Here is a 12,271-nt window from a genome sequence, read left to right as displayed (position 1 = left end):
AGAATGTCCGTGGCTGCGTGTTCCCTCCAGTTGCTTGTGGGACCGTGACATGTTACAGAGATGGGGTGGGTGGTGCGGCTCTCCCTTTTTCTCACGAGTGTGCCCACCTCCTGGCTGTCTGCAGGACGAGGATGGGGTCCGGATACGGTGGGTCTTGCGGAGCTCCCTTTGTCCATGGCTGCGAGCACCTTTGATCGGCCTGCGGGACCTGGACGGGGTCAAGACAGGGTGGGTGGTGTGGCTCTGTCCTTGCCCACAGGGGTGGGCACCTTCTGGCTGTCTATAGGATGAGGATGGGCTACAGATAGGGTGGCTTTTTCAGAGCCTGTAAGTCTTTGCTAGCCCATCTCGTCGTCTGCCAGTCTCGTCTGGTGCAGCCCCTTTTCTACCGTTCCGCAGCCAGCCGTGTGTCCAACCCCTTTCTGACCTGGACCACCAGGCGTAGCCTGCTGGCTGTGACATGGCCATGGCTGGTGCCAGGATGTCCGTTTCGGGACCAGCCCTCCGCCCCCCAGGACACAGTTTTGTGGCGTTCCCTTTGCCTGTGGCTTTGGGAAGCTCCCTGCAAGCCCGGGATGGGTAGTGGCCAGGGGTGTCTCATCTGTCCTGTAGCGTGTTGAGAGCTCTCCGTGCCAGTGACGAAGTGGGCGAGGACAGGAGCCGTGGCCTTGTTGCGTCCCTTTGCAGGAGTCTGGCTGTCCTTGTCAGGAGAAGCAGCCAAAGAGAAGTCCCCCTCCATTGCTGTGGGGAGCCCCAGCCTCCTTGCCTTCCCCTGGGTGCCTGCTCCTCTCGGATCTCGCTCACCTGCCGCCTCGTCTGGCCGTCTGGCTTGGCGCAGCCCTTTTTATCCTCTTCTGGGGCTAGGGGTGTCAGCAATGCCTTTGTGACGTGGAGCAGCAGGAGCAGTCTGCTGGCTGCGATGTGGTGGCCGTGACATCAGCAGGGTGGGCTGGTGCTGCATCCGTGTGATCCCGCTTTTCCAGCAGTCCAGTGAGAAGGCGCAGTTCAATAAACGATGCAATACACTAGAAGAGAAGAATTGGTAGTGCTGGGGAAGGAAAGGAGGAGGCTGTAGGATGAGTGTACAGAGCAGCAGCTGGGCACAGGTTAAAAGAGAACTAAAAGCAGCAGGTGGTAGCCACGGCCCTGTTTGGAAGCTTTGGGTGGTACTTGCTGCTGAGAGTTGTGGGTCTGAGGGCTCTTCTGGAAGACAGACGCTTGTTGAGTTTTCGGGAGGTGCTCTTTCACGCCTTTGGCACTGAAGACGTGGCCCAGTGTGGAAGCGTGCGTCCACGAGTGGCTGGCAATGCTGAGGGTGTCTCTGCGTGGAGTGTGGGAATTGCGCCTGTCTTGCTGTGAAAGGATCCAAAGCTGAGAATGTCCGTGGCTGCGTGTTCCCTCCAGTTGCTTGTGGGACCGTGACATGTTACAGAGATGGGGTGGGTGGTGCGGCTCTCCCTTTTTCTCACGAGTGTGCCCACCTCCTGGCTGTCTGCAGGACGAGGATGGGGTCCGGATACGGTGGGTCTTGCGGAGCTCCCTTTGTCCATGGCTGCGAGCACCTTTGATCTGCCTGCGGGAACTGGACGGGGTGGAGGTAAGGTGGGTGCTGCGGCTCTCCCTTTGCCCACAAGGGTGGGCACCTCCTGGCTGTCCGTAGGACGAGGATGGGGTCCGGATACGGTGGGTCTTATGGAGCTCCCTTTGTCCATGGCTGCGAGCACCTTTGATCGGCCTGCGGGACCTGGATGGGGTCGAGACAGGGCGGGTGGTGTGGCTCTGTCCTTGCCCACAGGGGTGGGCACCTTCTGGCTGTCTATAGGATGAGCATGGGCTACAGATAGGGTGGCTTTTTCAGAGCCTGTAAGTCTTTGCTAGCCTGTCTCGTCGTCTGCCAGTCTCATCTGGTGCAGCCCCTTTTCTACCGTTCCGCAGCCAGCCGTGTGTCCAACCCCTTTCTGACCTGGACCACCAGGCGTAGCCTGCTGGCTGTGACATGGCCATGGCTGGTTCCAGGATGTCCGTTTCGGGACCAGCCCTCCGCCCCCCAGGGCACAGTTTTGTGGCGTTCCCTTTGCCTGTGGCTTTGGGAAGCTCCCTGCAAGCCCGGGATGGGTAGTGGCCAGGGGTGTCTCATCTGTCCTGTAGCGTGTTGAGAGCTCTCCGTGCCAGTGACGAAGTGGGCGAGGACAGGAGCCGTGGCCTTGTTGCGTCCCTTTGCAGGAGTCTGGCTGTCCTTGTCAGGAGAAGCAGCCAAAGAGAAGTCCCCCTCCATTGCTGTGGGGAGCCCCAGCCTCCTTGCCTTCCCCTGGGTGCCTGCTCCTCTCGGATCTCGCTCACCTGCCGCCTCGTCTGGCCGTCTGGCTTGGCGCAGCCCTTTTTATCCTCTTCTGGGGCTAGGGGTGTCAGCAATGCCTTCGTGACGTGGAGCAGCAGGAGCAGTCTGCTGGCTGCGATGTGGTGGCCGTGACATCAGCAGGGTGGGCTGGTGCTGCATCCGTGTGATCCCGCTTTTCCAGCAGTCCAGTGAGAAGGCGCAGTTCAATAAACGATGCAATACACTAGAAGAGAAGAATTGGTAGTGCTGGGGAAGGAAAGGAGGAGGCTGTAGGATGAGTGTACAGAGCAGCAGCTCGGCACAGGTTAAAAGAGAACTAAAAGCAGCAGGTGGTAGCCACGGCCCTGTTTGGAAGCTTTGGGTGGTACTTGCTGCTGAGAGTTGTGGGTCTGAGGGCTCTTCTGGAAGAAAGACGCTTGTTGAGTTTTCGGGAGGTGCTCTTTCACGCCTTTGGCACTGAAGACGTGGCCCAGTGTGGAAGCGTGCGTCCACGAGTGGCTGGCAATGCTGAGGGTGTCTCTGCGTGGAGTGTGGGAATTGCACCTGTCTTGCTGTGAAAGGATCCAAAGCTGAGAATGTCCGTGGCTGCGTGTTCCCTCCAGTTGCTTGTGGGACCGTGACATGTTACAGAGATGGGGTGGGTGGTGCGGCTCTCCCTTTTTCTCACGAGTGTGCCCACCTCCTGGCTGTCTGCAGGACGAGGATGGGGTCCGGATACGGTGGGTCTTGCGGAGCTCCCTTTGTCCATGGCTGCGAGCACCTTTGATCGGCCTGCGGGACCTGGACGGGGTCGAGACAGGGTGGGTGGTGTGGCTCTGTCCTTGCCCACAGGGGTGGGCACCTTCTGGCTGTCCAGAGCACGAGGATGGGGTCTGGATACGGTGGGTCTTGCGGAGCTCCCTTTGTCCATGGCTGTGAGCACCTTTGATCTGCCTGCGGGAACTGGACGGGGTGGAGGTAAGGTGGGTGCTGCGGCTCTCCCTTTGCCCACAAGGGTGGGCACCTCCTGGCTGTCCGTAGGACGAGGATGGGGTCCGGATACGGTGGGTCTTATGGAGCTCCCTTTGTCCATGGCTGCGAGCACCTTTGATCGGCCTGCGGGACCTGGATGGGGTCGAGACAGGGTGGGTGGTGTGGCTCTGTCCTTGCCCACAGGGGTGGGCACCTTCTGGCTCTCTATAGGATGAGGATGGGCTACAGATAGGGTGGCTTTTTCAGAGCCTGTAAGTCTTTGCTAGCCCGTCTCGTCGTCTGCCAGTCTCGTCTGGTGCAGCCCCTTTTCTACCGTTCCGCAGCCAGCCGTGTGTCCAACCCCTTTCTGACCTGGACCACCAGGCGTAGCCTGCTGGCTGTGACATGGCCATGGCTGGTGCCAGGATGTCCGTTTCGGGACCAGCCCTCCGCCCCCCAGGGCACAGTTTTGTGGCGTTCCCTTTGCCTGTGGCTTTGGGAAGCTCCCTGCAAGCCCGGGATGGGTAGTGGCCAGGGGTGTCTCATCTGTCCTGTAGCGTGTTGAGAGCTCTCCGTGCCAGTGACGAAGTGGGCGAGGACAGGAGCCGTGGCCTTGTTGTGTCCCTTTGCAGGAGTCTGGCTGTCCTTGTCAGGAGAAGCAGCCAAAGAGAAGTCCCCCTCCATTGCTGTGGGGAGCCCCAGCCTCCTTGCCTTCCCCTGGGTGCCTGCTCCTCTCGGATCTCCCTCACCTGCCGCCTCGTCTGGCCGTCTGCCTTGGCGCAGCCCTTTTTATCCTCTTCTGGGGCTAGGGGTGTCAGCAATGCCTTCATGACGTGGAGCAGCAGGAGCAGTCTGCTGGCTGCGATGTGGTGGCCGTGACATCAGCAGGGTGGGCTGGTGCTGCATCCGTGTGATCCCGCTTTTCCAGCAGTCCAGTGAGAAGGCGCAGTTCAATAAACGATGCAATACACTAGAAGAGAAGAATTGGTAGTGCTGGGGAAGGAAAGGAGGAGGCTGTAGGATGAGTGTACAGAGCAGCAGCTCAGCACAGGTTAAAAGAGAACTAAAAGCAGCAGGTGGTAGCCACGGCCCTGTTTGGAAGCTTTGGGTGGTACTTGCTGCTGAGAGTTGTGGGTCTGAGGGCTCTTCTGGAAGAAAGACGCTTGTTGAGTTTTCGGGAGGTGCTCTTTCACGCCTTTGGCACTGAAGACATGGCCCAGTGTGGAAGCGTGCGTCCACGAGTGGCTGGCAATGCTGAGGGTGTCTCTGCGTGGAGTGTGGGAATTGCGCCTGTCTTGCTGTGAAAGGATCCAAAGCTGAGAATGTCCGTGGCTGCGTGTTCCCTCCAGTTGCTTGTGGGACCGTGACATGTTACAGAGATGGGGTGGGTGGTGCGGCTCTCCCTTTTTCTCACGAGTGTGCCCACCTCCTGGCTGTCTGCAGGACGAGGATGGGGTCCGGATACGGTGGGTCTTGCGGAGCTCCCTTTGTCCATGGCTGCGAGCACCTTTGATCAACCTGCGGGACCTGGACGGGGTCGAGACAGGGTGGGTGGTGTGGCTCTGTCCTTGCCCACAGGGGTGGGCACCTTCTGGCTGTCCAGAGCACGAGGATGGGGTCTGGATACGGTGGGTCTTGCGGAGCTCCCTTTGTCCATGGCTGTGAGCACCTTTGATCTGCCTGCGGGAACTGGACGGGGTGGAGGTAAGGTGGGTGCTGCGGCTCTCCCTTTGCCCACAAGGGTGGGCACCTCCTGGCTGTCCGTAGGACGAGGATGGGGTCCGGATACGGTGGGTCTTATGGAGCTCCCTTTGTCCATGGCTGCGAGCACCTTTGATCGGCCTGCGGGACCTGGATGGGGTCGAGACAGGGTGGGTGGTGTGGCTCTGTCCTTGCCCACAGGGGTGGGCACCTTCTGGCTGTCTATAGGATGAGGATGGGCTACAGATAGGGTGGCTTTTTCAGAGCCTGTAAGTCTTTGCTAGCCCGTCTCGTCGTCTGCCATTCTCGTCTGGTGCAGCCCCTTTTCTACCGTTCCGCAGCCAGCCGTGTGTCCAACCCCTTTCTGACCTGGACCACCAGGCGTAGCCTGCTGGCTGTGACATGGCCATGGCTGGTGCCAGGATGTCCGTTTCGGGACCAGCCCTCCGCCCCCCAGGGCACAGTTTTGTGGCGTTCCCTTTGCCTGTGGCTTTGGGAAGCTCCCTGCAAGCCCGGGATGGGTAGTGGCCAGGGGTGTCTCATCTGTCCTGTAGTGTGTTGAGAGCTCTCCGTGCCAGTGACGAAGTCGGCGAGGACAGGAGCCGTGGCCTTGTTGCGTCCCTTTGCAGGAGTCTGGCTGTCATTGTCAGGAGAAGCAGCCAAAGAGAAGTCCCCCTCCATTGCTGTGGGGAGCCCCAGCCTCCTTGCCTTCCCCTGGGTGCCTGCTCCTCTCGGATCTCGCTCACCTGCCGCCTCGTCTGGCCGTCTGGCTTGGCGCAGCCCTTTTTATCCTCTTCTGGGGCTAGGGCTGTCAGCAATGCCTTTGTGACGTGGAGCAGCAGGAGCAGTCTGCTGGCTGCGATGTGGTGGCCGTGACATCAGCAGGGTGGGCTGGTGCTGCATCCGTGTGATCCCGCTTTTCCAGCAGTCCAGTGAGAAGGCGCAGTTCAATAAACGATGCAATACACTAGAAGAGAAGAATTGGTAGTGCTGGGGAAGGAAAGGAGGAGGCTGTAGGATGAGTGTACAGAGCAGCAGCTGGGCACAGGTTAAATGAGAACTAAAAGCAGCAGATGGTAGCCACGGCCCTGTTTGGAAGCTTTGGGTGGTACTTGCTGCTGAGAGTTGTGGGTCTGAGGGCTCTTCTGGAAGAAAGACGCTTGTTGAGTTTTCGGGAGGTGCTCTTTCACGCCTTTGGCACTGAAGACGTGGCCCAGTGTGGAAGCGTGCGTCCACGAGTGGCTGGCAATGCTGAGGGTGTCTCTGCGTGGAGTGTGGGAATTGCGCCTGTCTTGCTGTGAAAGGATCCAAAGCTGAGAATGTCCGTGGCTGCGTGTTCCCTCCAGTTGCTTGTGGGACCGTGACATGTTACAGAGATGGGGTGGGTGGTGCGGCTCTCCCTTTTTCTCACGAGTGTGCCCACCTCCTGGCTGTCTGCAGGACGAGGATGGGGTCCGGATACGGTGGGTCTTGCGGAGCTCCCTTTGTCCATGGCTGCGAGCACCTTTGATCGGCCTGCGGGACCTGGACGGGGTCGAGACAGGGTGGGTGGTGTGGCTCTGTCCTTGCCCACAGGGGTGGGCACCTTCTGGCTGTCCAGAGCACGAGGATGGGGTCTGGATACGGTGGGTCTTGCGGAGCTCCCTTTGTCCATGGCTGTGAGCACCTTTGATCTGCCTGCAAGAACTGGACGGGGTGGAGGTAAGGTGGGTGCTGCGGCTCTCCCTTTGCCCACAAGGGTGGGCACCTCCTGGCTGTCCGTAGGACGAGGATGGGGTCCGGATACGGTGGGTCTTATGGAGCTCCCTTTGTCCATGGCTGCGAGCACCTTTGATCGGCCTGCGGGACCTGGATGGGGTCGAGACAGGGCGGGTGGTGTGGCTCTGTCCTTGCCCACAGGGGTGGGCACCTTCTGGCTGTCTATAGGATGAGCATGGGCTACAGATAGGGTGGCTTTTTCAGAGCCAGTAAGTCTTTGCTAGCCCGTCTCGTCGTCTGCCAGTCTCGTCTGGTGCAGCCCCTTTTCTACCGTTCCGCAGCCAGCCGTGTGTCCAACCCCTTTCTGACCTGGACCACCAGGCGTAGCCTGCTGGCTGTGACATGGCCATGGCTGGTGCCAGGATGTCCGTTTCGGGACCAGCCCTCCGCCCCCCAGGGCACAGTTTTGTGGCGTTCCCTTTGCCTGTGGCTTTGGGAAGCTCCCTGCAAGCCCGGGATGGGTAGTGGCCAGGGGTGTCTCATCTGTCCTGTAGCGTGTTGAGAGCTCTCCGTGCCAGTGACGAAGTGGGCGAGGACAGGAGCCGTGGCCTTGTTGCGTCCCTTTGCAGGAGTCTGGCTGTCCTTGTCAGGAGAAGCAGCCAAAGAGAAGTCCCCCTCCATTGCTGTGGGGAGCCCCAGCCTCCTTGCCTTCCCCTGGGTGCCTGCTCCTCTCGGATCTCGCTCACCTGCCGCCTCGTCTGGCCGTCTGGCTTGGCGCAGCCCTTTTTATCCTCTTCTGGGGCTAGGGGTGTCAGCAATGCCTTCGTGACGTGGAGCAGCAGGAGCAGTCTGCTGGCTGCGATGTGGTGGCCGTGACATCAGCAGGGTGGGCTGGTGCTGCATCCGTGTGATCCCGCTTTTCCAGCAGTCCAGTGAGAAGGCGCAGTTCAATAAACGATGCAATACACTAGAAGAGAAGAATTGGTAGTGCTGGGGAAGGAAAGGAGGAGGCTGTAGGATGAGTGTACAGAGCAGCAGCTGGGCACAGGTTAAAAGAGAACTAAAAGCAGCAGGTGGTAGCCACGGCCCTGTTTGGAAGCTTTGGGTGGTACTTGCTGCTGAGAGTTGTGGGTCTGAGGGCTCTTCTGGAAGAAAGACGCTTGTTGAGTTTTCGGGAGGTGCTCTTTCACGCCTTTGGCACTGAAGACGTGGCCCAGTGTGGAAGCGTGCGTCCACGAGTGGCTGGCAATGCTGAGGGTGTCTCTGCGTGGAGTGTGGGAATTGCGCCTGTCTTGCTGTGAAAGGATCCAAAGCTGAGAATGTCCGTGGCTGCGTGTTCCCTCCAGTTGCTTGTGGGACCGTGACATGTTACAGAGATGGGGTGGGTGGTGCGGCTCTCCCTTTTTCTCACGAGTGTGCCCACCTCCTGGCTGTCTGCAGGACGAGGATGGGGTCCGGATACGGTGGGTCTTGCGGAGCTCCCTTTGTCCATGGCTGCGAGCACCTTTGATCTGCCTGCGGGAACTGGACGGGGTGGAGGTAAGGTGGGTGCTGCGGCTCTCCCTTTGCCCACAAGGGTGGGCACCTCCTGGCTGTCCGTAGGACGAGGATGGGGTCCGGATACGGTGGGTCTTATGGAGCTCCCTTTGTCCATGGCTGCGAGCACCTTTGATCGGCCTGCGGGACCTGGATGGGGTCGAGACAGGGCGGGTGGTGTGGCTCTGTCCTTGCCCACAGGGGTGGGCACCTTCTGGCTGTCTATAGGATGAGCATGGGCTACAGATAGGGTGGCTTTTTCAGAGCCTGTAAGTCTTTGCTAGCCTGTCTCGTCGTCTGCCAGTCTCATCTGGTGCAGCCCCTTTTCTACCGTTCCGCAGCCAGCCGTGTGTCCAACCCCTTTCTGACCTGGACCACCAGGCGTAGCCTGCTGGCTGTGACATGGCCATGGCTGGTGCCAGGATGTCCGTTTCGGGACCAGCCCTCCGCCCCCCAGGGCACAGTTTTGTGGCGTTCCCTTTGCCTGTGGCTTTGGGAAGCTCCCTGCAAGCCCGGGATGGGTAGTGGCCAGGGGTGTCTCATCTGTCCTGTAGCGTGTTGAGAGCTCTCCGTGCCAGTGACGAAGTGGGCGAGGACAGGAGCCGTGGCCTTGTTGCGTCCCTTTGCAGGAGTCTGGCTGTCCTTGTCAGGAGAAGCAGCCAAAGAGAAGTCCCCCTCCATTGCTGTGGGGAGCCCCAGCCTCCTTGCCTTCCCCTGGGTGCCTGCTCCTCTCGGATCTCCCTCACCTGCCGCCTCGTCTGGCCGTCTGGCTTGGCGCAGCCCTTTTTATCCTCTTCTGGGGCTAGGGGTGTCAGCAATGCCTTCGTGACGTGGAGCAGCAGGAGCAGTCTGCTGGCTGCGATGTGGTGGCCGTGACATCAGCAGGGTGGGCTGGTGCTGCATCCGTGTGATCCCGCTTTTCCAGCAGTCCAGTGAGAAGGTGCAGTTCAATAAACGATGCAATACACTAGAAGAGAAGAATTGGTAGTGCTGGGGAAGGAAAGGAGGAGGCTGTAGGATGAGTGTACAGAGCAGCAGCTCAGCACAGGTTAAAAGAGAACTAAAAGCAGCAGGTGGTAGCCACGGCCCTGTTTGGAAGCTTTGGGTGGTACTTGCTGCTGAGAGTTGTGGGTCTGAGGGCTCTTCTGGAAGAAAGACGCTTGTTGAGTTTTCGGGAGGTGCTCTTTCACGCCTTTGGCACTGAAGACGTGGCCCAGTGTGGAAGCGTGCGTCCACGAGTGGCTGGCAATGCTGAGGGTGTCTCTGCGTGGAGTGTGGGAATTGCGCCTGTCTTGCTGTGAAAGGATCCAAAGCTGAGAATGTCCGTGGCTGCGTGTTCCCTCCAGTTGCTTGTGGGACCGTGACATGTTACAGAGATGGGGTGGGTGGTGCGGCTCTCCCTTTTTCTCACGAGTGTGCCCACCTCCTGGCTGTCTGCAGGACGAGGATGGGGTCCGGATACGGTGGGTCTTGCGGAGCTCCCTTTGTCCATGGCTGCGAGCACCTTTGATCGGCCTGCGGGACCTGGACGGGGTCGAGACAGGGTGGGTGGTGTGGCTCTGTCCTTGCCCACAGGGGTGGGCACCTTCTGGCTGTCCAGAGCACGAGGATGGGGTCTGGATACGGTGGGTCTTGCGGAGCTCCCTTTGTCCATGGCTGTGAGCACCTTTGATCTGCCTGCGGGAACTGGACGGGGTGGAGGTAAGGTGGGTGCTGCGGCTCTCCCTTTGCCCACAAGGGTGGGCACCTCCTGGCTGTCCGTAGGACGAGGATGGGGTCCGGATACGGTGGGTCTTATGGAGCTCCCTTTGTCCATGGCTGCGAGCACCTTTGATCGGCCTGCGGGACCTGGATGGGGTCGAGACAGGGCGGGTGGTGTGGCTCTGTCCTTGCCCACAGGGGTGGGCACCTTCTGGCTGTCTATAGGATGAGCATGGGCTACAGATAGGGTGGCTTTTTCAGAGCCTGTAAGTCTTTGCTAGCCTGTCTCGTCGTCTGCCAGTCTCATCTGGTGCAGCCCCTTTTCTACCGTTCCGCAGCCAGCCGTGTGTCCAACCCCTTTCTGACCTGGACCACCAGGCGTAGCCTGCTGGCTGTGACATGGCCATGGCTGGTGCCAGGATGTCCGTTTCGGGACCAGCCCTCCGCCCCCCAGGGCACAGTTTTGTGGCGTTCCCTTTGCCTGTGGCTTTGGGAAGCTCCCTGCAAGCCCGGGATGGGTAGTGGCCAGGGGTGTCTCATCTGTCCTGTAGCGTGTTGAGAGCTCTCCGTGCCAGTGACGAAGTGGGCGAGGACAGGAGCCGTGGCCTTGTTGCGTCCCTTTGCAGGAGTCTGGCTGTCCTTGTCAGGAGAAGCAGCCAAAGAGAAGTCCCCCTCCATTGCTGTGGGGAGCCCCAGCCTCCTTGCCTTCCCCTGGGTGCCTGCTCCTCTCAGATCTCGCTCACCTGCCGCCTCCTCTGGCCGTCTGGCTTGGCGCAGCCCTTTTTATCCTCTTCTGGGGCTAGGGGTGTCAGCAATGCCTTCGTGACGTGGAGCAGCAGGAGCAGTCTGCTGGCTGCGATGTGGTGGCCGTGACATCAGCAGGGTGGGCTGGTGCTGCATCCGTGTGATCCCGCTTTTCCAGCAGTCCAGTGAGAAGGCGCAGTTCAATAAACGATGCAATACACTAGAAGAGAAGAATTGGTAGTGCTGGGGAAGGAAAGGAGGAGGCTGTAGGATGAGTGTACAGAGCAGCAGCTGGGCACAGGTTAAAAGAGAACTAAAAGCAGCAGGTGGTAGCCACGGCCCTGTTTGGAAGCTTTGGGTGGTACTTGCTGCTGAGAGTTGTGGGTCTGAGGGCTCTTCTGGAAGAAAGACGCTTGTTGAGTTTTCGGGAGGTGCTCTTTCACGCCTTTGGCACTGAAGACGTGGCCCAGTGTGGAAGCGTGCGTCCACGAGTGGCTGGCAATGCTGAGGGTGTCTCTGCGTGGAGTGTGGGAATTGCGCCTGTCTTGCTGTGAAAGGATCCAAAGCTGAGAATGTCCGTGGCTGCGTGTTCCCTCCAGTTGCTTGTGGGACCGTGACATGTTACAGAGATGGGGTGGGTGGTGCGGCTCTCCCTTTTTCTCACGAGTGTGCCCACCTCCTGGCTGTCTGCAGGACGAGGATGGGGTCCGGATACGGTGGGTCTTGCGGAGCTCCCTTTGTCCATGGCTGCGAGCACCTTTGATCGGCCTGCGGGACCTGGACGGGGTCGAGACAGGGTGGGTGGTGTGGCTCTGTCCTTGCCCACAGGGGTGGGCACCTTCTGGCTGTCCAGAGCACGAGGATGGGGTCTGGATACGGTGGGTCTTGCGGAGCTCCCTTTGTCCATGGCTGTGAGCACCTTTGATCTGCCTGCAAGAACTGGACGGGGTGGAGGTAAGGTGGGTGCTGCGGCTCTCCCTTTGCCCACAAGGGTGGGCACCTCCTGGCTGTCCGTAGGACGAGGATGGGGTCCGGATACGGTGGGTCTTATGGAGCTCCCTTTGTCCATGGCTGCGAGCACCTTTGATCGGCCTGCGGGACCTGGCTGGGGTCGAGACAGGGCGGGTGGTGTGGCTCTGTCCTTGCCCACAGGGGTGGGCACCTTCTGGCTGTCTATAGGATGAGCATGGGCTACAGATAGGGTGGCTTTTTCAGAGCCAGTAAGTCTTTGCTAGCCCGTCTCGTCGTCTGCCAGTCTCGTCTGGTGCAGCCCCTTTTCTACCGTTCCGCAGCCAGCCGTGTGTCCAACCCCTTTCTGACCTGGACCACCAGGCGTAGCCTGCTGGCTGTGACATGGCCATGGCTGGTGCCAGGATGTCCGTTTCGGGACCAGCCCTCCGCCCCCCAGGGCACAGTTTTGTGGCGTTCCCTTTGCCTGTGGCTTTGGGAAGCTCCCTGCAAGCCCGGGATGGGTAGTGGCCAGGGGTGTCTCATCTGTCCTGTAGCGTGTTGAGAGCTCTCCGTGCCAGTGACGAAGTGGGCGAGGACAGGAGCCGTGGCCTTGTTGCGTCCCTTTGCAGGAGTCTGGCTGTCCTTGTCAGG

Source organism: Buteo buteo, chromosome 7 (assembly GCF_964188355.1).
Source record: "Buteo buteo chromosome 7, bButBut1.hap1.1, whole genome shotgun sequence".
NCBI classification, from domain to species: domain Eukaryota; kingdom Metazoa; phylum Chordata; class Aves; order Accipitriformes; family Accipitridae; genus Buteo; species Buteo buteo.
Note: the sequence above shows the minus strand (reverse complement) of the source record.